The sequence below is a fragment of the Narcine bancroftii genome, chromosome 5 (genome assembly GCF_036971445.1).
Source record: "Narcine bancroftii isolate sNarBan1 chromosome 5, sNarBan1.hap1, whole genome shotgun sequence".
NCBI lineage: Eukaryota > Metazoa > Chordata > Chondrichthyes > Torpediniformes > Narcinidae > Narcine > Narcine bancroftii.
Genome location: NC_091473.1, coordinates 223,709,227 through 223,734,471, shown reverse-complemented (window position 1 = coordinate 223,734,471; position 25,245 = coordinate 223,709,227). Strand labels below are relative to the sequence as shown.

General features: G+C 38.8%; 1 long non-coding RNA gene across 1 annotated transcript in view; it reads left to right on the top strand.

The window, feature by feature from the left end:
* The window catches only part of LOC138762930 (uncharacterized), a 46,640-nt gene extending 23,637 nt beyond the window's left edge, over positions 1–23,003 (top strand). Inside the window, exons 3-4 of the long non-coding RNA XR_011357242.1 lie at positions 15,649–15,841; positions 22,887–23,003. This is a non-coding gene — a long non-coding RNA (uncharacterized lncRNA). The remainder of the gene's footprint in view (positions 1–15,648; positions 15,842–22,886) is intronic.
* Positions 23,004–25,245: the final 2,242 nt, after the last annotated feature.

Below are 25,245 nucleotides of genomic sequence, written 5' to 3'. Positions count from 1 at the left end.
TTCTGTCATTTTAGCCAGTGGAGGTCCGCGGTAGGACTTCTCTGTTGTGTTCCATGTACAGTTCCCAAATTTGTTCGAATACTGTGATGTTATTTCTTAAATTATATGTTATTTTTTCCAATGGAATACATTTATTCATTTCTATGTACCATTGCTGTATTCTCAGGCTATCTTTTGATTTCCAGGTTGACATAATACATTTTTTTGCTACAGCTAAGGCTATCATAATAAATCTTTTTTGTGCTTCATCCAATTTGAGGCCTAGTTCTTCTTATACTATTGTCTTGGGTAAACTTATACCTCTCATTTTGTTCATTTAAATTGGTCACAGTGTTTGAGCTACCGAAAGAAAATAGACACACACACCGAGAGCAGTTCAGTTTATACAAATGTTTATTACTAATTCAAAAGCTGATTTCACACTACAATATGCAAGCCCTTCCCAACTATACTTATCAACGCTTGGACTGGTCCCAACTGCCGAAGCGAGGCAACGACTGCACACTTGTAGTAGGTTGTCAGGGCGCTGGTAGCAGCTTCTCCACCTCCCCCGACTGGGACGTTGCTCGGACTCTGGCTGTTCTTCCTTCTTGACAAGGGGTGTTCCCACCCCTCGGAGAGTCTAAACTTCAGCAGCAGGACCACAGGCTTATATACCCCAAAAACAATTAATCATGTGCCTACTCCTTCTAATATTTGTCAGTCAAAATCAAAACTGAACATTACATTCTACAATTTAGAAGATTAATTATTATGGAACCAGGATGTTATAACTTCCTGGTTTATCTCGTAGATACAAAGACTTATTAAAACTTCTCGAGCAAGACAGGTTGTGACCAATTCGTCAATTTCAGAGTGTTGCATTTGACAACTGCTTTCCCTGGGCCTCACAGTGGAATTCCATTTCAAAGTGTATCTTCAGATAAGTCCCCATGGCTGAGTTTAATTACATCTGCTAGTTCTGAAAGTAAGGTGACCTGCGTGTGGACCCAGTGTCGTCAGTTCCACATAAGCAAAAAGCATCTGGGTACATGGTTTTAATCCTCCATTACAACTACTTAGAAGATCTCTGGATTTTTTGGTATGTGGCTTTTTGTGATTTTATTTAATACCTGGTTTAGATATTCCCAAAATTTTTCCACTTTCTCACATGTCCAAATTGCATGTATTGTTGTTCCTGTTTCCTTCTTACAGCGAATACATCTGTCTGATACTGTTGGGTCCCATTTATTTAACTTTTAGGGCGTGATGGAAATCCTGTGTAACCAATTATATTGTATCATGCGTAACCTCGTCTTTATTGTATTTCTCATAGTTCCGGAGCATAGCTTTTCCCATGTTTCATTCTTTAGCTTTATGTTTAGATCTTGTTCCCATTTTTGTTTAGGTTTACAGCTTGTTTCCTCGTTCTCCTTTTTTTGCAGTTTGATGTACATGTTTGTTATAAATCTTTTAATTATCATTGTGTCTGAAATCACATATTCAAAATTGCTTCCTTCTGGTAACCTCAAACTGTTTCCCAATTTGTCCTTCAAGTAGGTTTTCAGTTGGTGGTATGCAAACATTGTACTGTGAGTTATACCATATTTGTCCTTCATTTGTTCAAAAGATAATAATTTATTTCCCGAAAAACAATTTTCTATTCTTTTGATCCCTTTTCTCTCCCATTCTTTAAAGGAAAGGTTATCTATTGTGAAAGGGATTAGTTGATTTTGCGTCAATATTAATTTTGGTAGGGGGAGTCACGTGATGGAGTAGTGGCCGGTCGGGGAACTCCAGCCCTCTCCAGAAAAGTTAAAAAAAGATAGAGAAAAAACAAAGGCACAAACTTAAAAACCAAAACAAAGTGAAAGTAAAAGTGTGAAGACAATGGCAGCGAAGAAAAAAAAACCAAAAACAACGGGAAGAAAAGAAGGAAAGACGTCGGAAGAAGAAGGTGAAGGCCTTACCTGTCCGAAGAGGCCCGCCGTGGAGAGAGAGGCCCGCTCCCACAGGTCAGTGGAGGTCCCAGGCTCGGGACTACAAAAATGGCTCGCAGAGCCGAGTAAAAGTGCGCAACCGCGCATGCGCGATGCGCATGAAAAAAAACACACTGACGGGAGGGGGGAACAGCTGCGGAGTCGATCTCCACAGCTGAGAGAGACACCTGCAGCACAGCAACAGGTGCAGAACACAGACAATAACGAGAACAAGAAAGAAGAGGGTAAAAAGAAAACAAGGAAACAACAGATGGTCAATCCAGAGGAAGAAGAAGAAGAAGAACAGAAAGAAGTGGAAGAAGAAGAGAAAGGCAAGACAATGGATGTATCTTTTTTTAAAGAATATATGGAATCAGTGAAAGAATGGCAATTACGAGAATTTGATGAGATAAAAAGAAGAATTAAGAATGCAGAAGAAAGAATGAATAAAATGGAAGTGGCCATATCAGAATTGGCAAAAAGAGTGGAAAATATGGAAAAACGAGAAACATTTGTAGATATGGAAGTAAAAGACTTAAAAGAGAAATTAGAAGAATCTAATAAAAAAGCTAAAGAAGCACAGGAGCTGTTAGCTCAGAAGATAGGTATAATAGAAAACTATAATAGAAGAAATAATATAAAGATAGTGGGCCTTAAGGAAGATGAAGAAGGCAAGAATATGAGAGAATTTATAAAAGATTGGATCCCCAGGGTCCTGGGAAGACCAGAATTACAGGAAGAAATGGAAATAGAGAGGGCACATAGAACTTTAGCCCCGAAACCACAACCCCAGCAAAAACCAAGATCCATTTTAGTAAAATTCTTAAGATATACAAGAGAAAATATATTGGAGAAAGCAATGAAGGAAGTAAGAGAGGACAAAAAGCCACTGGAATATAAAGGTCAAAAAAAATTTTTCTATCCAGACATAAGTTTTAAACTCCTGAAGAAGAGGAAGGAGTTCAATACAGCGAAAACGATCTTATGGAAAAAAGGATATAAATTTATGTTAAGGTACCCAGCGGTACTTAAAATAATTATTCCAGGGCAACAAAACAGACTATTCTCGGATCCAGAGGAAGCAAGGAAATTTCCAGAACAACTACAAAACAAGCAGAGAGATGAAGACATGTAATAAGAGTAAAAATGACCACGATCTATATGTATGTGTGTAAAGGGGTATATGTGTGTATATATATATATAGTGTGTATACATGAATGTATCCGTATTTAGAGGAAAATATATAGAGTATAGACAAGAATTAATAAGGGAGGGAAATGGAATAGAGGGAATAAGGAGGGAATTAAAAGAGTGACCTTTGTTACATATGAAAATTGAAATCTTTTCTGGGGGGGGGGCTGGGTGGGGAGGAGTTACGGTCACTGCAAAATCAGCTGGCGTTTGCGAGTGAATTCGCAAATCCAAATGGAGAGGGGAGATGTGGTTGTCTGACAAGGGATAAAGGACAACTCAGGAGGGGGAGGGGAGAATGGGGTTAAAGAAGTTTTAAATACAGCAAAGGCGATTTTATGGAAGAAAGGGTATAAATTTATACTAAAGCATCCAGCGGTATTGAAAATATTTATTCCAGGACAACAAAACAGACTATTCTCGGATCCAGAAGAAGCACGAAAATTTGCAGAACAATTACAAAAATAGACTGAGGGAGGAAGACGGGTAATGAGAGTAAAAATTATCACGATTGATATGTATGCGGGTAAAGAGGTATAAGAGTGAATAGAGACAATGTGCATACGTGAATGTATCTGTACTTAGAGGAAAATATAGATAGTATAGACAAGAATTAATAAGGGAAGGTAATGGAATAGAGAGAATAAGGAGGGAATTAAAAGAGTGACCTTTGTGACATATGAAAAGTGAAATCTTTTCGGGGGGGGCAGGGTGGGGGGAAATAGCGGTCACTGCAAAATCAGTTGACGCTTGCGAGTGGATTCGCAAATCCAAATGGAGAGGGGAGATGTGGTTGTCCGACAAGGGATAAAGGACAACTCAGGAGGGGAAGGGGAGATTGGGGATAAATAAGATACAAATAGGAGAATAAGGAAAATGTTGGATGTTGTAGGAATGTTGTCTTATAAAGAGTTGAAAATAAGAAAACAGAAATGGAAAAGGAGGAAAGGTAATGATGGAAAAACGGAAAGAGAAGATAAACAAAATATAAAAGGGCTACGCTGAACTATATAACTTTAAATATTAATGGAATACATAACCAAATTAAAAGGAAGAAACTACTAAATTTAAATGAATAAATGTATTCCATTAGAAAAAATAACATATAGGTTAAGAAATAATATTGAAATATTCGAACAAGTATGGGAGCCTTACATTAAATACAATAGCGAAAACCTACCGGGGACAAACATTACCTAAGTTGATGGAAGGAGAAGGAAAGAAAAGAATGGACTCAGTAGAATTTCTGGTGTATTTTTGTTGAATGACAACATTGTCTGACTGGCTTAATGCAACCTAGATTGTATACCTAAAATGGATGAGGGGGGTGGGGTGGGGGGGTGGCTTGGGAGGAGGGAGGGGGGGTGGGGGAGAAAAAGTCACTGTATATGTGTGAAAAAGAAATAGTGTATATCATGGCTAATGTGATTTATGGTGTGAAAAATAAAAAAATTTAAAAAAAAAGAAGTTTTAAATAGGAGAATAGGGAAAATGTATGATGTTTTAGAAATGTTGTCTTATAAAGTGTTCAAAACAAGAAAGCAGAAATGGATAAGAAGGAAAGGTAATGATGGAGAAACGGAAAGGGAAGATAAACAAAGTATAAATTGGCTACGCTGAACTATATGACTTTAAATATTAACGGAATACATAACCAAATTAAAAGGAAGAAACTGCTAAATTTACTGAAAAAAGAAAAAATTGATATAGCATTTGTGCAAGAAACACATTTAACTGAATTGGAGCACAAGAAATTAAAGAGAGATTGGGTAGGACATGTAACAGCAGCGTCGTATAATTCAAAAGCAAGAGGGGTAGCTATATTAATTAGTAAAAATGTGCCAATTAAAATAGAAGAGGTAATAATAGATCCAGCAGGGAGATATGTAATGATAAAATGTCAGATATATTCGGAGTTTTGGAATCTACTCAATGTATATTCACCTAACGAAGAAGATCAAAAGTTTATGCAAGATATTTTTTTGAAGAAAGCAGATACGCAAGGGAACATATTAATAGGAGGGGATTTCAACCTGAATTTGGATTCAAATATGGACAAAATTGGGAAAAAAAATTAACAGAAAGAACATAGTAACCAAATTTATAATTAAATCGATGGAAGAAATGCAACTTTTGGATATATGGAGGAAACAACACCCAAAGGAAAAGGAATATTCATATTACTCGGGTAGACATAAAACATACTCAAGAATAGACCTATTTTTGTTATCAGCTCGTATGCAAGATAGAGTAAGAAAAACAGAATATAAAGCTAGAATATTATCGGACCATTGACCCTTAATATTGACAATAAAGTTAGAGGACATCCCTCCAAGAATGTATAGATGGAGATTAAACTCCATGTTACTCAAAAGGCAGGATTTTAGTGAATTCATTGAAAGACAAATTAAAATGTATTTTGAAATAAACACGGAATCAGTGAAAGATAAGTTTATACTATGGGATGCAATGAAAGCGTTCATTAGAGGGCAAATAATAAGTTATGTAACCAAGATGAAGAAGGACTATAATCAGGAAACAGAGCAGTTGGAAAGGGAAATAGTAAATATAGAAAAAGAATTAGCAATGAAGGAAGATACAACTAAAAGAAGAGAATTGGCAGATAAAAAAATAAAATATGAAACACTACAAACATACAAGGTGGAGAAGAATATAATGAAGAACAAACAGAAATATTATGAACTAGGGGAAAAATGCACAAAATTCTAGCATGGCAGCTTAAGACAGAACAAGCTAAGAAAATGGTATTGGCATCAAGGAAAAAAGACAAACAAATCACATATAATCCAAAGGAGATCAAGGAAAACTTTAGAGAATTCTATGAACAATTATACCAAACTGAAAACAAAGGGAAAGAAGGGAAAATAGATGAATTTCTAACTAAAATTGAACTACCAAAACTACAAATAGAGGAACAAAATAAATTAACAGAACCATTTGGAATAGTAGAAATACAAGAGATAATAAAAAAATTACCAAATAATAAAACACCAGGAGAGGATGGATTCCCAATAGAATTCTATAAAACATTTAAAGATTTATTAATTCCTCCCCTCCTGGAAGTAATCAACCAGATTGATAAAACACAAAGCTTACCAGATTCATGTTTTTTCTTTCTTTGGCTTGGCTTCGCGGACGAAGATTTATGGAGGGGGTAAAAAGTCCACGTCAGCTGCAGGCTCGTTTGTGGCTGACAAGTCCGATGCGGGACAGGCAGACACGATTGCAGCGGTTGCAGGGGAAAATTGGTTGGTTGGGTTTGGGTGTTGGGTTTTTCCTCCTTTGCCTTTTGTCAGTGAGGTGGGCTCTGCGGTCTTCTTCAAAGGAGGTTGCTGCCCGCCAAACTGTGAGGCGCCAAGATGCACGGTTTGAGGCGTTATCAGCCCACTGGCAGTGGTCAATGTGGCAGGCACCAAGAGATTTCTTTAGGCAGTCCTTGTACCTTTTCTTTGGTGCACCTCTGTCACGGTGGGCAGTGGAGAGCTCGCCATATAACACGATCTTGGGAAGGCGATGGTCCTCCATTCTGGAGACGTGACCCATCCAGCGCAGCTGGATCTTCAGCAGCGTGGACTCGATGCTGTCGACCTCTGCCATCTCGAGTACTTCGACGTTAGGGATGTAAGCGCTCCAATGGATGTTGAGGATGGAGCGGAGACAACGCTGGTGGAAGCGTTCTAGGAGCCGTAGGTGGTGCCGGTAGAGGACCCATGATTCGGAGCCGAACAGGAGTGTGTGTATGACAACGGCTGCACCATTTCATCAGATGCAAGGATCAACAATGAGATAGACAACAGACTCGCCAAGGCAAATAGCGCCTTTGGAAGACTACACAAATGAGTCTGGAAAAACAACCAACTGAAAAACCTCACAAAGATAAGCGTATACAGAGCCGTTGTCATACCAGATTCATGTAAAACAGCAATAATTACAGTAATACTAAAGCAAGAGAAAGATCCACTCTCACCAGCGTCATATAGACCAATATCTTTACTTAACACAGATTATAAGATAATAGCTAAACTATTAGCAAACAGATTAGCAGAGTATGTACCAAAAATGGTAAATCTAGACCAAACTGGATTTATTAAAAAAAGACGCACAACAGACAATATTTGTAAATTTATTAACTTAATTCATGCAGTAGAAGGGAGTAAAGCGCCAACAGTAGCAGTTGCTTTAGACGTAGAGAAGGCCTTTGACAGAGTAGAATGGAATTATTTATTCAAAGTATTGCAAAAATTCAGTTTACCAGAGAAGTATATTAATTGGATTAAAGCATTATATAAGGGACCATTGGCGAAAGCGACAGTAAATGGATATCTATCAAAGCAATTTAACTTAAGCAGGTCAACACGGCAGGGATGCCCACTATCACCTCTATTGTTCGCGTTAACTATAGAACCACTAGCAGAATTGATAAGAACAGAAAATAATATAAAAGGGATAAAAATAAAAGACAAGGAATATAAAATCAGTTTATTTGCGAATGATGTTATAGTATACTTAACAGAAACAGAACCATCAATAAAAGAATTATATAAGAAATTGAAGGAATATGGAGAAGTGTCGGGTTACAAGATTAACGTAAATAAAAGTGAAGCAATGCCTATGAATAATGCGGATTTCTCAAAATTTAAGAAGGAATCACCATTCAGATGGCAAATCCAAGCAATAAGATACCTAGGTATACAAATAAATAAAAACCTCGGCCAACGATATAAACTCAATTATTATCCACTAATGAAAAAATTACAGGACGATTTAGAGCATTGGAAAGATTTACCACTAACACTAATAGGAAGGATAAACTGTATTAAAATGAACATTTTTCCAAGGATATTATACCTATTTCAGGCATTGCCAAAACACCTGACAGAGAAATTCTTCAAGGAGTTAAAGAAAATAATAAGGAATTTTTTATGGAGAGGGGGGAAACCGAGGATAGCACTAGATAAATTAATAGAATGGTATAAACAAGGAGGCTTACAACTGCCAAACTTTAAAAATTATTATAGAGCCGCACAATTAAGATACCTATCAGATTTTTATCAAACAAGGGAAAAACCAGACTGGACGAGATTAGAAATAGATAAAATAGGGGAAAAGATACCTGAACACATATTATATAAATGGGATGAAAAATTGGTACAATATAGAAGTTCTCCAGTATTACATCATCTACTCAATATTTGGAAGAAGATTCATGTAGAAAGAAATAAAACAAATTATCAATTACCAAAACTAACATTGACGCAAAACAAGTTACTCCCTTTTACAATAGACAACCTTTCCTTTAGAGAATGGGAGAAAAAAGGGATCAAAAGAATAGAAAATTGTTTTTCAGGAAGTAGATTATTATCCTTTGAACAAATGAAAGATAAATACAATATAACTCAAGATACAGTGCTGGCATATTACCAATTGAGATCCTACTTGAAGGACAAATTAGGAAGTAGTCTGAGGTTACCAGAGGGAAGTAACTTTGAATATGTGATTACAGATACAATGATAATCAAAAGATTTATAACAAATATGTATATTAAACTGCAAGAAAAGGAGAAAGAGGAAACAAATGGTAAAACTAAACAAAAATGGGAACAAGATTTAAATATAAAGATAAAAAAGGAAACATGGGAGAAGTTATGTTCTGGAACGATGAGAAATACAATAAATACGAGGTTACGTATGATACAATATAACTGGATACACAGGCTATACATTACACCTCAAAAGTTAAATAAATGGGACCCAACAGTATCTGATAAATGTTTTCGATGTAAAAAAGAAATGGGAACAACAATTCATGCAATCTGGACATGTGAGAAAGTAGAAAAATTTGGGAAGATCTAAACCAAATATTAAATAAAATAACAGAAAACAATATACCAAAGAATCCAGAGATCTTCCTCCTAAGTAACATAAAAAACAAAGAATTTGGAATTGATTTGGAGGATGCACGAAAAAGATTGTTAAGATAGCTCTAGCCGTAGCAAAAAAATGTATTATGTCAACCTGGAAATCGGAAAATAATTTGAAAATACAACAATGGTATATAGAAATGAATAAATGTATTCCATTAGAAAAAATAACATAGTTTAAGAAATAATATTGAAATATTTGAACAAATATGGGAGCCTACCGGTGACATTCACTACCTAAATTAACGAAAGGAGAAGGAAATGAAAAGAATTGACTCAGTGGAATTTCTTGTTTATTTTTATTGAATGACAACATTGTTTGACTGGTTTAATGTATCCTAGATTTTGTACTTTAAATGGACGGGAGGGGGGAGGTAGGGAGGATGGGAGGAGGGGGGGGGGGGGGGAAGAAAATGGCACTGTATATATTTGAAAAGGAAAAAGTATGTATCATGGTTAATGTGGTTTATGGTGTGAAAAATAAAAAAAATTTTAAAAAGATATTAATTTTGGTAGTTGATAATTTATTTTATTCCTTTCTACGTGAATCTTCTTCCAAATGTTGAGCAGATGGTGCAGTACTTGTGAATTCCTATGTTGCACCAACTTTTCATCCCACTTATATACTCTATGTTCGGGTACCTTCTCCTCTATTTTATCTGGCTCTAATCTGGTTTTTCCCTCATTTGATAAAAATCTGATAGGTATCTTAATTGGGCTGCTCTATAATAATTCTTAAAGTTTGGTAGCTGTAAGCCCCCTTGTTTGGACCATTCTTTTAATTTATCTAGCGCTATCCTTGGTTCTCCCCCCCCCCCGCTTTCCATAAGAATTTCCTTATTATTTTCTTTAGCTCCTTGAAGAACTTCTCTGTTAGGTGAATTGGTAATGACTGAAATAGGTATTGTATCCTTGGGAAGATATTCATTTTAATACAGTTTACCCTTCCTATCAGTGTTAGTGGTAAGTCTTTCCAATGCTCTAAGTCGTCTTGCAATTTCTTCATTAATGGCTGATAATTTAGTTTGTATAGATGGCCTAGATTATTATCTAGTTGTATACCTAGGTATCGAATTGCTTGTGTTTGCCATCTAAATGGTGATTCTTTCTTAAACTTTGTGAAATCCGCATTATTCATTGGCATTGCTTCAATTTTATTTGCTTTGATCTTGTACCCCAATACTTTTCCATATTCCTTCAATTTCTTATGTAATTCTTTCTGGTTCTGTTAAGTATACTATGATGTCATCTGCAAATAGACTAATTTTATATTTCTTCTCTTTTATTTTTATCCCTCTTATTTTATTTTCTGTTCTTATCAGTTCTGCCAATGGTTCTATAGCTATAGCGAACAGTGAGGGAGATAGTGGACATCCCTGCCTTGTTGATCTGCTTAATTTAAATTGGTTTGATATATATCCATTTACTGTCACCTTCGCCAATGGTCCCTTATATAATGCTTTAATCTAATATATTTCTCTGGTAGGTTGAATTTTTGTAGTACTTTGAATAAATAATTCCATTCTACTCTGTCAAAGGCTTTCTCTGCTTCTAAAGCAACCGCCTCTATTGGCGTCTTGTTTCCTTGTACTGCATGGATTAAGTTAATGAACTTACAGATATTGTCCGTTGTTCGTCTTTTCTTAATAAATCCAGTTTGATCTAGTTTTACTATTTTTGGTACACAGTCGGCCAATCTGTTTGCTAATAGTTTAGCTATCATCTTATGATCTGTGTTAAGTTGAGATATTGGTCTATTACGATGCTGGTGTTAGTGGATCTTTCCCTGTCTTTGGTATTACTATAATTATTGCTCTTTTGCATGAATCTGCCATGTTTTGTGTTTCTTCAATCTGGTTCATTACTTCCAGGAGAAGAAGAATTAATAAGTCTTTAAATGTTTTATAGAATTCTATTGGGAGTCCATCCTCTCCCGGCGTTTTATTGTTCGGTAGTTTTTTTTTTAAATATATCCTGTATTTCCTCTATTCCAAATGGTTTTATTAATTTATTTTGCTCCTCTGCTTGCAATTTTGATAGTTCAATTTTAGCAAGAAATTCATCTGTTTTGTCTTCTTTCCCTTCGTTCTCAGTTCGATATAGTTGCTCGTAGAATTCCCTGAAGTTTTCGTTGATCTCCGTTGGGTTATATGTAATTTGTTTGTCCTTTAGAATATGCCAATACCGTTCTTTTAGTTTGTTCTGTCTTAAGCTGCCAAGATAGTATTTTGTGCATTTTTTTCTCCTAGCTCATAATACTTCTGTTTTGTCTTCATTATGTTCTTCTCCACCTTATATGTTTGTAGTGTTTCATATTTTATTTTTTTGTCTGCCAATTCTCTTCTTTTTGTTGTATCTTCCTTTATTGCTAATTCTTTTTCTGTACTTGCTATTTCCCTTTCCAACTGTTCTATTTCCCAATTGTTGTCCTTCTTCATCTTAGTTACATAACTTATTATCTGCCCTCTGATGAACACTTTCATTGCATCCCGTAGTATAAACTTACCTTTCACTGATTCCATATTTATTTCAAAGTACATTTTAATTTGCCGCTCAATGAATTCTCTAAAATCCTGTCTTTTAAGTAGCATGGAGTTTAATCTCCATCTATACGTTCTCGGTGGGATGTCCTCCAGCTCTATTGCCAATAACAGGGGTGAGTGATCCGATAACAATCTAGCTTTATATTCCGTTTTCCTAACTCTCCCTTGAATGTGGGCTGACAACAGGAACAGGTCTATCCTTGAGTAGGTTTTATGTCTACCCGAATAATATGAATATTCCTGCTCCTTTGGGTGTTGTCTCCTCCATATATCCAAAAGTTGCAATTCCTGCATTGATTTAACCATAAATTTGGTTACTTTGTTCTTTCTGCTAGTCTTTTTTCCAGTTTTATCCATCTTTGAGTCCAAATTAAGGTTAAAGTCCCCTCCTATCAGTATATTCCCTGCGTATCTGCAACCTTCAAAAAGATATCTTACATAAATTTTTGATCCTCTTCATTAGGTGCATATACATTGAGCAAATTCCAAAATTCTGAATACATCTGATACTTTATCATTACATACCTCCCTGCTGGTTCTATTATTTCCTCCTCTATTTTGATAGGTACATTTTTATTGATTAATATAGCTACTCCTCTGGCTTTTGAATTATATGATGCTGCCGTTACGTGCCCTACCCAATCTCTCCCTTAATTTCTTGTGTTCCACTTCAGTTAGATGTGTTTCTTGCATGAATGCTATATCAATTTTTTCTTTCTTCAGTAAATTTAACAGCTTCTTCCTTTTGATTTGGTTATGTATTCCATTAATATTTAAAGTCATATAGTTCAACATGGCCATTTCGTATTTTGTTTACCTTTCCTTTCCACTTCCTCATCACCACCTTCACTTCTTATCCATTTCTGCTTTCTTTTTTTGAACACACTGTAAGACAACACTTCTAAAACATAAAATATTTCCACTATTCCCACATCTAAAATTCCCTTAACCCCAAAAGTCGCCCCCCCCCCCACCCCGAGTTGCTCTTTGTCCCTTGTCGGGCAACCACATCTCCCCACTCCATTTGGATTGCGAACCCGCTCGCAAGCGTCAACTGATTTCGCAGTGACTGTTATTCTCCCCCACCCAGCCCCCTCCAGAAAAGACTTTTATCTTCACATATAACAAAGCTCACTCTTTTAATTTCCCCCCTTACTTCCTTTCTTCCCCTTCTTAGTTCTTACTTATACTTTATTCTTCTTCTTTATATGTAGTTTGTCGTCATTCTTGTTACATCTCTTCATCTCTCTGTCTGTTTTGCAGGCATTCTGCAAATTCTCGTGCTTTCTCCAGATCCGAGAACAGTCTGCTTTGCTGCCCCAGGATAACTATTTTAAGCTCCGCTGGATATCTTAACATAAATTATAGCCTTTTTTTCATAGGATCGATTTTGCTGCGTTAAACTCCTTCCTCTTCTTCAGGAGCTCAAAACTTATGTCTGGGGAGAAAAAAATTTTTTGACCTTTGTATTCCAGTGGCTTTTTGTCTTCTCTTATTTTTTTCATTACCTTCTCCAATATATTTTCTCTTGTCATATATCTCAGGAATTTTACTAGAATGGATCTTGGTTTTTGTTGTGGCTGTGGTTTAGGGGCTAATGCTCTGTGTCCCCTTTCTATTTCCATTCCTTCCTGTAATTCTGGTATTCCCAGGACCCTGGGGATCCATTCTTTTAAAAATTCTTTCATATCTTTGCCTTCTTCATCTTCCTTAAGGCCCACTATCTTTATATTGTTTCTTCTATTATAGTTTTCCATTATATCTATCTTCTGAGCTAATAGCTCCTGTGTTTCTTTAACTTTTTTATCAGATTCTTCCAATTTCCTTTTTAAGTCGTCCACCTCCATTTCTATGGCTGTTTCTCGTTCTTCCACCTTGTCTACTCTTTTCCCTATTTCTGTCGTGACCATCTCTAATCTACTCACTTTTTCTTCTGTACCTTTTATTCTTCTTTTTATTTCATTAAATTCTCGTGTCTGCCATTCTTTCACTGCTTCCATATATTCTTCAAAAAATTTCCTATCTATGTACAGTCCATTCCCTTTATCTTCTATTTCTCTGTGCTGAGCTTGATGTTCTCCCTCCTCTTCCCTTGATTCCACTCCAGGACCTGTGTCCTCTCCCTCTGTCTCTTCTGACTTTCTTGTTGGGCTGTTTATCTCAGTTTGCTGGGTATTTTTGTTTTTATTAATGGTGTCTTGATGTTGGTCCTCTTCCTCTGAGCTGGTAATCTGCTGTGTTTCTAATTTCCTTTTTTCACTCTCCTCCTTCTCATTCCCGTTATTTTCAGAGTCTTCCTGCTGGGAGCCCTGCTGTCGGGTCATTCTCATCTGTTCAAGCTGTGGAGTTCCACTCCTCAGCTGGTTCCTCCATCCCGTCGGTGATGTCTTTGTCGTGCGCATCGTGCACGCGTGATTCCTCACACATGCGCGGTTGCGCACCTCTGTTTGGCTCCGTGAGCCATCCTTGTAGTCCTGCCCTCGGTGGGTCGCGACCCTTCGGGGTTTCCACTGACCTCAGGGAGTGGGCTCCTCTCTCCACGGCGGGTCCCTGCTTCTTCGTACAGGTAAGGCCTTCACCTTTCTCTTCCAAAGTCTTTCCTTCTTTTCTTCCCGTTGTTTTTGGCTTTTCTTTCTTTGGTGCCATTTTCTCCACACCTTTATTTTTAATTAGTTGTGGTTTGTGTGTCTGTGGCTTTGCTTTTTTTTTTTTTACTTTTTTTTCCTTCTTTTCTGGAGAGGGCTGGTATTCGGCTACTGGCCACTACTCCATCACGTGACTCCTCCCAGATTGGCCTTGTACTTGTTACATCTTCAAACCTCTTGAATAATCAACTAAATTGGGATGAGCCTCATTAATGGCAGGTGTTTTAAGAGTTTTACAGTACAGAGAATGGCCCTACAGCACATTGTGCCCAAGAGGACCATCAGCACCTTTCTATACTAATCCCATTTGCCAATATAGGAACTTGGTTCATGACTTATTATTTAAGATCTCACCTGGATTCCTTTTAAATTCTTCATCTTATTCTCTTGCATCTCTGATGTTCCATCTTTTATTGTGGATGGTTTTGTGAATCATTAATTTAAGTCTGGACTGAATAAATTTTTGATTTCAATTGGAAAACAAAAAAAATTCCATTCTCCGCAGCACTTATACCTCCACACACTAGCTTATTAGAACAAATTGAACGTTGCCACCATTTGTATCTATACCTGATTTTGAGGTGATCACTGATTTTAAATATACTGAAAAGAAGAAAAAAATGCATGTTAACGAGTGATTTCTTTGTTGAGAGAATAATGCAGTTTCCTTGATCCAAGCAGCAGAGAATCAGGAAATTCAGTGCAAATTATTTCACAAGGTCAAAGGAGTCTCACCTTCTCCAGTATAATACCAATTCTAACATTTAAAGGCGGCATTAATAAACCTTTTGAACTTCATTCAAGCATTATTTTACAATCAATGATGCATTTACATCCTGTTAACTCCTAGAATGCAGCTCCTCACAATTTGCATAGTTCCAGCCAAGTTTGAATACTGCATTACTCTATTAAGTTCCATTATTCGTTCAGTAATTTTCACATTGCTATGCAAATTCATTAGCTATTTCCTGACCATGCATGCATGTTACATTTCTAAACGAACACTGCACATGTCCTCAAATCTAGATTTCACATTCCTGGATATCAAAATCATATTTCTGCATTGGACTACAAGACTAGGCTGCTGCGATTCCAAATGTGAGGACTTACTGATAGACACAGGGTTGATTCTGTCACTGCCATCTGCCTCTGGATTCCCCATGAAGTCCGACAGCAGGACACAGTCTTAAGAAGTCCCAGCAACTTTGTACTGGGGAATTGACTACTTGATTCAGTTCCAGTCAGGCCCGATGTAGTAATTGAGACCTTATTAATTTCAATTGATTGAATTTTTGGGCTGCATTTTAGCATGTAAAGAGGAAATCAAGTTCCTTTCAAATGTTGTTTCTGCTTTGCTTTTAATTTCAGGTAGGATCTCTGCATCATTAATGGTCTTGTCAGAATTCTGACCTTGTCACTCAACTCATCGGTATGAGAAACTAGCAAGGGCAGTCCTCTACATCTTTCCAGAACCTCAAAGCTAATACGACGAAGTATTGAAGAAACTCAGCAAGTCACGCAGAATCCATACAATACGTTGTCTGTGTTTCGGAAGTTGCAGGTATGATAACCTCAAAGCTCCTCATTTTAGGTAATATCCTTTTATGTTATCAAGTGAAAATGTACATACATTTTATTCAATAGTTCTCCACAATGGTAATTTAGTATCTACAACACAAAACATTGTTTCACCAAACATTTTCCTTCACAAAACCTTTCTGGATCTCTAATATAGGTTTCTTGCGTGTGCTGTTATCACAAACATTGATTCCAATACTTTTCCAACAACCGCTGTCCTCGTCTCTAGTTCTCTATTGAATCTTTCTCTTTTTTTTTTAAAAAAAAGTGTTGTATTTGCTACTTTTCAGTTTTCTAGAACAGCTGCAGAATCTGGGTGGTTTTGGAAGATCATCATTAACCAGTTTTCTCTGGAGCTGCCTCTTTTATAATTCTGGGAGGTTACCAAATCAGATCCAGGGGTTTAATCAATATTTTTAGCCAGTAATGCCTTCAGTATTCTCTCAGTTTAAATCCATCACTCTCATTAGATTCTCGGTCTCCCAATCTCTCATTGCTGCAGTCTGAGTTCTCACCTGCTTCTAAAGGGCATCATACTGCTGCCCAGGAAGAGCTGAGTGAGCTGTCTCAGTGGCTATCGCTCAGTAACATTCACATCTACTGATGAAATGCTTTGAAAAGTTCGTCATGGTCAGAATTAACTCCTATGCAAGATCTGGACCCACTGTAATTCACTTGCTGCTCCACAGCAAATGCATTATCACTGGTCTCCATTCAGTCCTGGATTTCCTAGACAACAGCAACACATACATCAGGCTACTCTTCAACTACACATCAGCTTTCAACATGATCAAATCCTCAGTACTGGTCAACAAGCTCCGCAACCTGGGACTCTGCACATCACCACCCCCTCCCCCACAAGTGGAATCTTGACTTCATCATCGGAAGACCAATCGGTAAGAATCAGAGACAGCATCTCCTCCTCATTGACAATCAACACAGGTACACCTCAAGGATGCCTGCTTAGCCTACGCTCGACTCACTCTGCGCCCATGACTACATGGCACAATTCAAATGCTATCTACAAATCTATGGATGACACCACAGTCATTGGCAAAATTACAGACTGCAATAAGGAAGCATACAGAAGAAATATAGATATGACAACCAAACCTTGCACTCAATGTTAGCAAAACTAAGGAGCTGATTGTGGTCTTCAGGAGGGATGTGGGGGGGGGGGGGGGTGAAATCAGGAGAACACAAACAAGTCCACATCAAGGGGTCAGAATGGAAAGGGTTAAGAATTTCAAATTCCTGGATGTCAACATCTCTGAAGAAGATCAGTCCTGGGGTCTCCATGGCAATGCAATCACAAAGGATAGTTGTTATCCTTCATGAGGAGTTGGAGGAGATTTGCTACATCACCAAAGACTTGCAAATTTCTTGAGGTGTACCATGGAGAGCATTCTGATTGGTTGCTTCACTGTCTGGTATGGAGGTACCAATGCACAGAAGAGACAATGGCCCTTTTTCCACTGACATCCCAGTTAATTGGCCGTGCAGTGTCTCAGGATAGGAAGCTGTTCCACTGAACACAACTCATCCCTGGGGATTGGAGAGTCTACCTTTGAATGGAATGGATGGAAGTTGTCCTTTTTCTACTGGTTTATCAGCATACCAGTGTCAGCTAATGCCGGGGATAGGAGGAGGGGTAGAGGCCATCAATCCCTGTGATTTGATGCCAATGTACTGATTGAACAAAACAAAGGACTCTACATCACCTTTGTTGACCTCACCAAAGCCTTCGACACCGTGAGCAGGAAAGGGCTTTGGCAAATACTAGAGCGCATCGGATGTCCCCCAAAGTTCCTCAACATGATTATCCAACTGCACGAAAACCAACAAGGTCGGGTCAGATACAGCAATGAGCTCTCTGAACCCTTCTCCATTAACAATGGCGTGAAGCAAGGCTGTGTTCTCGCACCAACCCTCTTTTCAATCTTCTTCAGCATGATGCTGAACCAAGCCATGAAAGACCCCAACAATGAAGACGCTGTTTACATCCGGTACCGCACGGATGGCAGTCTCTTCAATCTGAGGCGCCTGCAAGCTCACACCAAGACACAAGAGAAACTTGTCCGTGAACTACTCTTTGCAGATGATGCCGCTTTAGTTGCCCATTCAGAGCCAGCTCTTCAGCGCTTGACGTCCTGCTTTGCGGAAACTGCCAAAATGTTTGGCCTGGAAGTCAGCCTGAAGAAAACTGAGGTCCTCCATCAGCCAGCTCCCCACCATGACTACCAGCCCCCCCCACATCTCCATCGGGCACACAAAACTCAAAACGGTCAACCAGTTTACCTATCTCGGCTGCACCATTTCATCAGATGCAAGGATCGACAATGAGATAGACAACAGACTCGCCAAGGCAAATAGCGCCTTTGGAAGACTACACAAAAGAGTCTGGAAAAACAACCAACTGAAAAACCTCACAAAGATAAGCGTATACAGAGCCGTTGTCATACCCACACTCCTGTTCGGCTCCAAATCATGGGTCCTCTACCGGCACCACCTACGGCTCCTAGAACGCTTCCACCAGCGTTGTCTCCGCTCCATCCTCAACATCCATTGGAGCGCTCACACCCCTAACGTCGAGGTACTCGAGATGGCAGAGGTCGACAGCATCGAGTCCACGCTGCTGAAGATCCAGCTGCGCTGGATGGGTCACGTCTCCAGAATGGAGGACCATCGCCTTCCCAAGATCGTATTATATGGCGAGCTCTCCACTGGCCACCGTGACAGAGGTGCACCAAAGAAAAGGTACAAGGACTGCCTAAAGAAATCTCTTGGTGCCTGCCACATTGACCACCGCCAGTGGGCTGATAACGCCTCAAACCGTGCATCTTGGCGCCTCACAGTTTGGCGGGCAGCAGCCTCCTTTGAAGAAGACCGCAGAGCCCACCTCACTGACAAAAGGCAAAGGAGGAAAAACCCAACACCCAACCCCAACCAACCAATTTTCCCTTGCAACCGCTGCAATCGTGTCTGCCTGTCCCGCATCGGACTGGTCAGCCACAAACGAGCCTGCAGCTGACGTGGACTTTTTTACCCCCTCCATAAATCTTCGTCCGCGAAGCCAAGCCAAAGAAGACTGATTGTTTTCCTTTTCCATTGGGCCTTTAACCAGTTAATTCCTGGGACAAGGTGCCAGTGGAAAAAGAGGCTGAAGAGAGTTATGACTGTCAGCATCATTATGGGCATTAGTCTTCACTCTGTTGAAGACACCTCCAAGAAATCGTCTTAAATCAGCCTCAAGGACCTACACCACCCAGGCCATGCTGTCTTCACACTCCTATCTTTAGGAAGGAGGTACAGAATGCTGAAGACAAACACCCCGTGGCACAAAAGCAGCTTCTTCCCCTTGGCCATCAGATTTCTGAACAATGAACCACAGACATGACCTCATTTTCTCCTCTTGTGCACAAATTATTTTTAAGGCAATTGATAGTAATATTTGCACCTATAATACTGCCACAAAATAATGAATTTCATGACATGTTTGACATTAAATTCTGTTTCCCTTTTATCCTCCAAAGTTATAGCAGATGGAAAATATACATAATGCCTCCTTCATTTCTTTATTCCCCATAATTTCATCTGGTTTTGTCAGAGAGGAAATCTTTTTTACATAGTAGAACCTCTTAGAATGTACATTTTAAAATATTTTTTTGCTACACTGTTTGGCTTTACCTTCCATCACTTGCCCTAATCAGGCCATTGGCATGGTGTGCGGATCTTCTTAAATCATGCTTTGACCTATTCTCTTACTCTAGCATTTTCGCTTTGTCCACATGCCTTGCCTTTCATTTAGAAGCCTGATTTTCTACTGATCAAACAAATGCCTCAAAACATTTTCTTCCTGGGATATTCAAAATGCTTTTCTCATTTTACTCTAAACCAAAATACTTCTTGTTCTTGAAGATTTCAAACTCCACCTGCTCATTGTGTTATCTTTCCTCTACATCCTTTGCCAACCCAAATAGATTTGTCCAGATAAAATCCAAACTTGTATTCAGCACTATTCCACCAATCCTTGGACATTTCATTATATCAGTCACTTTAAATTAATTTCTGATTTTTTAAATATATAAAAATATTGCTGTCTATACATGCCATCTTTCCAGCTCCCAACTTCTTGCTTTTCTCCCCCACCCCCCCCCCCCATATAAACCACAAGGCAGGCGAACTGGCCCCGCTTGTAAGCCACTCGACGGGGCAGCCGGTCAAAATGGCGCCGTCAGGGGTTTCCCTTCCTTCCAGCTCGGGGCTCAGAAACCCGCGCTTGGGGACCATGTGACGCCCGGATGACGTCAGCGCCCTCAGTGCAGTTCTCAGCCAGGTCCGGGCTGGGAGTACAAGTTCAGCCCAGTAGCCTGCAATAAACTAGTCTGCTCACTGAGCTCAACCCGTCTGGTTGTGTGTGTTATTGCAGGAGCAGAGTAGCTGCCATAACACCTTCAAAATAATTGCAACAATACTTTCAGAATTCTAACTCTCCAACCTTTAGTTCTCTATTCTGTTATTTCTGCAGTGAGATGTGTTGGACCATTGGTTTAATTCTACTTTTGATATTCCAGATGATTAAAACCATTTTCTCTAACCCTCATCATTTCCATTAAGATAACCTCCTTTTCCCCTTGATTAAATACAAGAAATATTTACTTGTTTGAATATGCAAACAACTGTTTTTATAGCGAGCTAGCTAAATAGATAGAAAATCGCCAGAACTGTGAGACCGCACAAAGCACCTTATTCATCTATTGAAACTACTTACTCCTCCAACATTGTACTGGAATGCAAAATAACACCATACAAGATCCTCGTGATCCACCATCAGAGCTGTGTCTGAAGCTTTTTTCCTGCATTTGAATTCCATTAACATGGTGTCATCTGTCTAAATTGTATCTTCTACTTCAGGGGGAAATCTTCAAAACCAGATTTGAATAAATCAAAAGAAAGATGGGAATCAGATTTGGGAACTGAAATTTATCCTTTTTGCTGGTCTGACATTTGTTGGGACAGTATGAGGTACAAGGACCGCCTAAAGAAATCTCTTGGTGCCTGCCACACTGACCACCGCCAGTGGGCTGATATCACCTCAAACTGTGCATCTTGGCGCCTCACAGTTCAGCGGGTAACAACCTCCTTTGAAGAAGACCGCAGAGCCCACCTCACTGACAAAAGACAAAGGAGGAAAAACCCAACACCCAACCCCAACCAACCAATTTTCCCTTGCAACCGCTGCAACCGTGTCTGCTTGTCCCGCATCGGACTTGTCAGCCACAAACGAGCCTGAAGCTGACGTGGAGGACATTACCCCTCCATTAATCTTAATCCGCAAAGCCAAGCCAAAGAAGAAATGAGGGATATGATTAATGTTCACTATAGATTAGTTAATTATAAATTTATTCATCAATTATATTTAATGCCACAAAAATTAAATAAATTTAATCTAATTTTTCCAAATTTATGTTTTAGATGTGGCACAGAAAATGGTACATTTATATATTCTACCTGGTCATGTACCAAGGTGACATCATTTTGGGAAGATGTGGGCAAGATTTTGGAACAAATCATAAAAATACGTTTACCACTAACACCCGAGCTTTTTCTTTTGGGAAATGTACGATTTGGAACCCCAAATGAAGTTGTTAAAATATCAATTAAAACTTTTAAAAGTTGCATTGGCGGTGACCAGGAGATGTATAGCAATTACATGGAAATCTGAATCCCGTCTTAAAATTGATTGTTGGAAGAGGGAGATGTAAAATTGTATTCCCTTAGAAAAGGGTATGATACATACTTGAAAATATGGAAACCATATTTAATATTATGAGTTTGGAAATCTAATGTTCTTTCTTATACACCCCCGCCACCACTTTTTAAAAAAATCTTAATGGTTGAACTTTATCATGTTGGTTGAATTCTACTATTTCATTAATTTCCTGGGGTTTTTTTGGGGGGGGGTAGTTATCACAGTAGCTTTGCACATATATCTTTTATATTTTTTCTCCTCACCTTTATGTACTGTACAACTATTTTTTTTTTAAATTCCTTTTGATCATTATAGTATTGTTTGCATAAGATTCTATATTATATCGTACTGTATATAAAACTATAAATAATTTTTTTTAAAATTTGTCTCATCCATCTATGCTATCCTAGCTTGAATCAGATATTGTTTATCCATCACACTCATGTTTGCAAACCCATATTGGCTACTGATTAAGTAAGGCATCAATTTTCAACATTCTCAGCTTTGGGTTTCTAATCTCTCCATTTTTATAATCCGTACCAGCATGCACCCCCCTCTCTCTCCACCCCCCGCCCTTCTCTCTCCACCCCCCCCTTCTCTCTCCACCCCCCCTTCTCTCTCCACCCCCCCTTCTCTCTCCACCCCCCCTTCTCTCTCCACCCCCCCTTCTCTCTCCACCCCCCCTTCTCTCTCCACCCCCCCTTCTCTCTCCACCCCCCCTTCTCTCTCCACCCCCCCTTCTCTCTCCACCCCCCCTTCTCTCTCCACCCCCCCTTCTCTCTCCACCCCCCCTTCTCTCTCCACCCCCCCTTCTCTCTCCACCCCCCCTTCTCTCTCCACCCCCCTTCTCTCTCCACCCCCCCTTCTCTCTCCACCCCCCCCGCCCACCCCCCCCAGACTGCTCCTATAAAGACTTTTTGAATGTCATTAATTTAACACTGGTTCCTGCAGCTGTTGAGGACATTTTGTTTGATAATGCTTCCTTTTTAGTGCCTCGGTGTTTTATTATGTGCAAGGTGCTGCATAAACACAGGTAGTTGTTATTGTCATTCACCCTACCCTACTTCTGCATAGTCATAACAATGTATTTCATCTATCACTGAATCTCAATAACATTCAATTCTTTTTCTCAGTTCAAACTTGCCTTCACCCAGATCACTGATGTAAATTACGCAGTGCAGGAGCCTCAACATTAACATGAATGGAAAATACTGAAAGGAGACAAAAACCAGTTTGTCTTCAATCTGAAACATTAACTCTGTTTTTCTTCCTACAGATATGGCCTGGCCTGCTGATCATTTCGAGCCTTTTTGGTTTTCATTTCAGATTTCCAACATCTGCAGTTTTTTGATAATGATATTTTAAACCCTCTGGATCTGACAGCGTCAAATAAAACTGCTATCATTTATAACAATCTATAATAATACATCTGGCAGTGTGGTCTTCCTTCGGTACTGTTGTATCATAACCATCCAGTCTTCATGGCAAAGTTTACTATGGCTAACACTTCAACCAAACTGTCAATAAATTAAAGGTACAGTGGAACCTTGTTATAATGCGATAGTTTGGGTCCAAAAAATTGAATCGTTTAAAAAAAAGCAGGGTTGCAGTAAATTGGGACTTCAATAAATCATTGTTGTTAGTTGAAATTAATTTTTAGTTAAATGACCACCCCCGTTCTGAACAGCAGCCCGAGATCCCGCTCCTCGCAGTAGCTGGTAGTCTACCAACTCGCTCCAGGCAGCATTTACTCACTCCTGGACTGAGTCCAATGACTTATTGCATTATATCCAGATTCTCATTAAATCAGGGTTCCACTGTATACAACAGGAATATACACGAGTTGTACACCATAGAAGGCCAGTCCATCATGCATTTGCCAGATTTTTTAAAATCCATTTCTTCCCTCTTGCCTGTTCTTTCCCCTTAATCCTATATTTTTCCTCCCATTATTGAACTTCCAAGGGTGATACTTACATCATCCTTTGAAGTACTATTTTCTACTCATGATTATCAAGAACTTGCAGCTTTTTCAAGGATTCATCACCCAAAAAAAACTTTCTCACTCAGTGAAATTGACAAGAATCACAAGATTGGGCACTTCAATTGTGAACTCTGTTGATTCACTTAGGAACCCAGTTCCCACAATTTGTAAATAGCAATACAAAAAAAAATTCCAATTATTATGGTAGCACCAACTATGTATTTACTAGGTTAAAACGGAACTTCTGCATCGATTTACTTTTCTTCGCTCTTTATTACCTGGACTTTTGTTTTCCTTCAGCTTTTCCATCAGACATAACTGTTCGAACCACACTTGGAATGTTGTTTCAATAATCCCCAATGAGATGAACTGGATAACAAACCAATAAAAATGAAGGAAAAATAACAGCCAAATCAGTGGTTCTCAAACTTCCCCCCCACCACCCCCCCCCCCCCCGCATACCACCTTCAACCCTTACCTATGGCATAGGGGCTCTGAAGTTAGTAGGGGGTTACTTAAATTGGTACGAGTGGAGAAAGGTTGAGAACCACTGAACCAAACTAACTTAATTCATAACAAGGTTACAAGAGAATATAACCACAAAAAGGCCATTGGATCCATTTGGTCAGTGCTGGGATTTTGTACAGCAAGCCAATTAATTCCACTCCACCGTCTTTACTTGTGTTTCTTTCTTCAGTCTTTTGGTATTAGCCAAATTCTCTTCTGGTTGTTACTGTTTAGCCTATCTCATCAACCTATTGGTCGAAGCATTCCAAATTACATCAAATATATATATATTTTTTTTTATTTTTTTTTTTTTTTATAAAGTTTTCTTTTGCCTTCTTGGGATTTTTGCCCACAGATTGTGCCTTGGATGCCAACCAAACTTTTTATTGTAGCCAAAAAGGCTGAGAAGTGACATTTTATCAAATCTCAGTACACTTGACAAACAATTCAATTCCTCTGCAACTGGGAGCAATTTCTCCCTATTTATTCTATTCATTGATTTTCAGCATTCCTATTGAACCTAATTTTCTCTGCTCCAACTACACTAAGTTTCTCCACCAAAATCCATCATTAATCTGATCATACACCCAAATTTTCTCTGCATCCTCATTTGTGCACTTGAATTAATCAGGCAATCTGTGCTGACTTTTATTTAACTAAAAAATAAAATCCAATTCGTTTTCTGGATGCATTTGTCAAAGTTTCCCCAGTACTGTGAAAGTCCTACTTACTTGCAGTTGCTGGAAGTATCCCTCTCTCAACCAGACACAAGAGGATTGCAACCCTCCAATCCCTCCAGCATGTATCCAAGGAGAACTGGAAGATTATGGACACAGTGCTGCAGTTTCCACCCTCAATAGCTTTAAATGCATTCCATCTGGACCTGGTGACTTTTGAGGGCTACTAATCTTTTTAGGTACACTCTCATTAGTGATAGCCATTCTCACATTTTATCCTTTCCTCCTCCACTAACAGTGTCTCATTTAGTTCAGACACATACAGAGTACTCAGGCATACCCCTCTCCTTAGTAGGACTGGATTTTTTTTTAATATTTCAGTCAATAAACAGGACAATGGGATTACTCCAAGGGCTGGCATAGACTTGCTGGGCCAAATGGACAAGGAACAAAAAAAAACTCAGTGA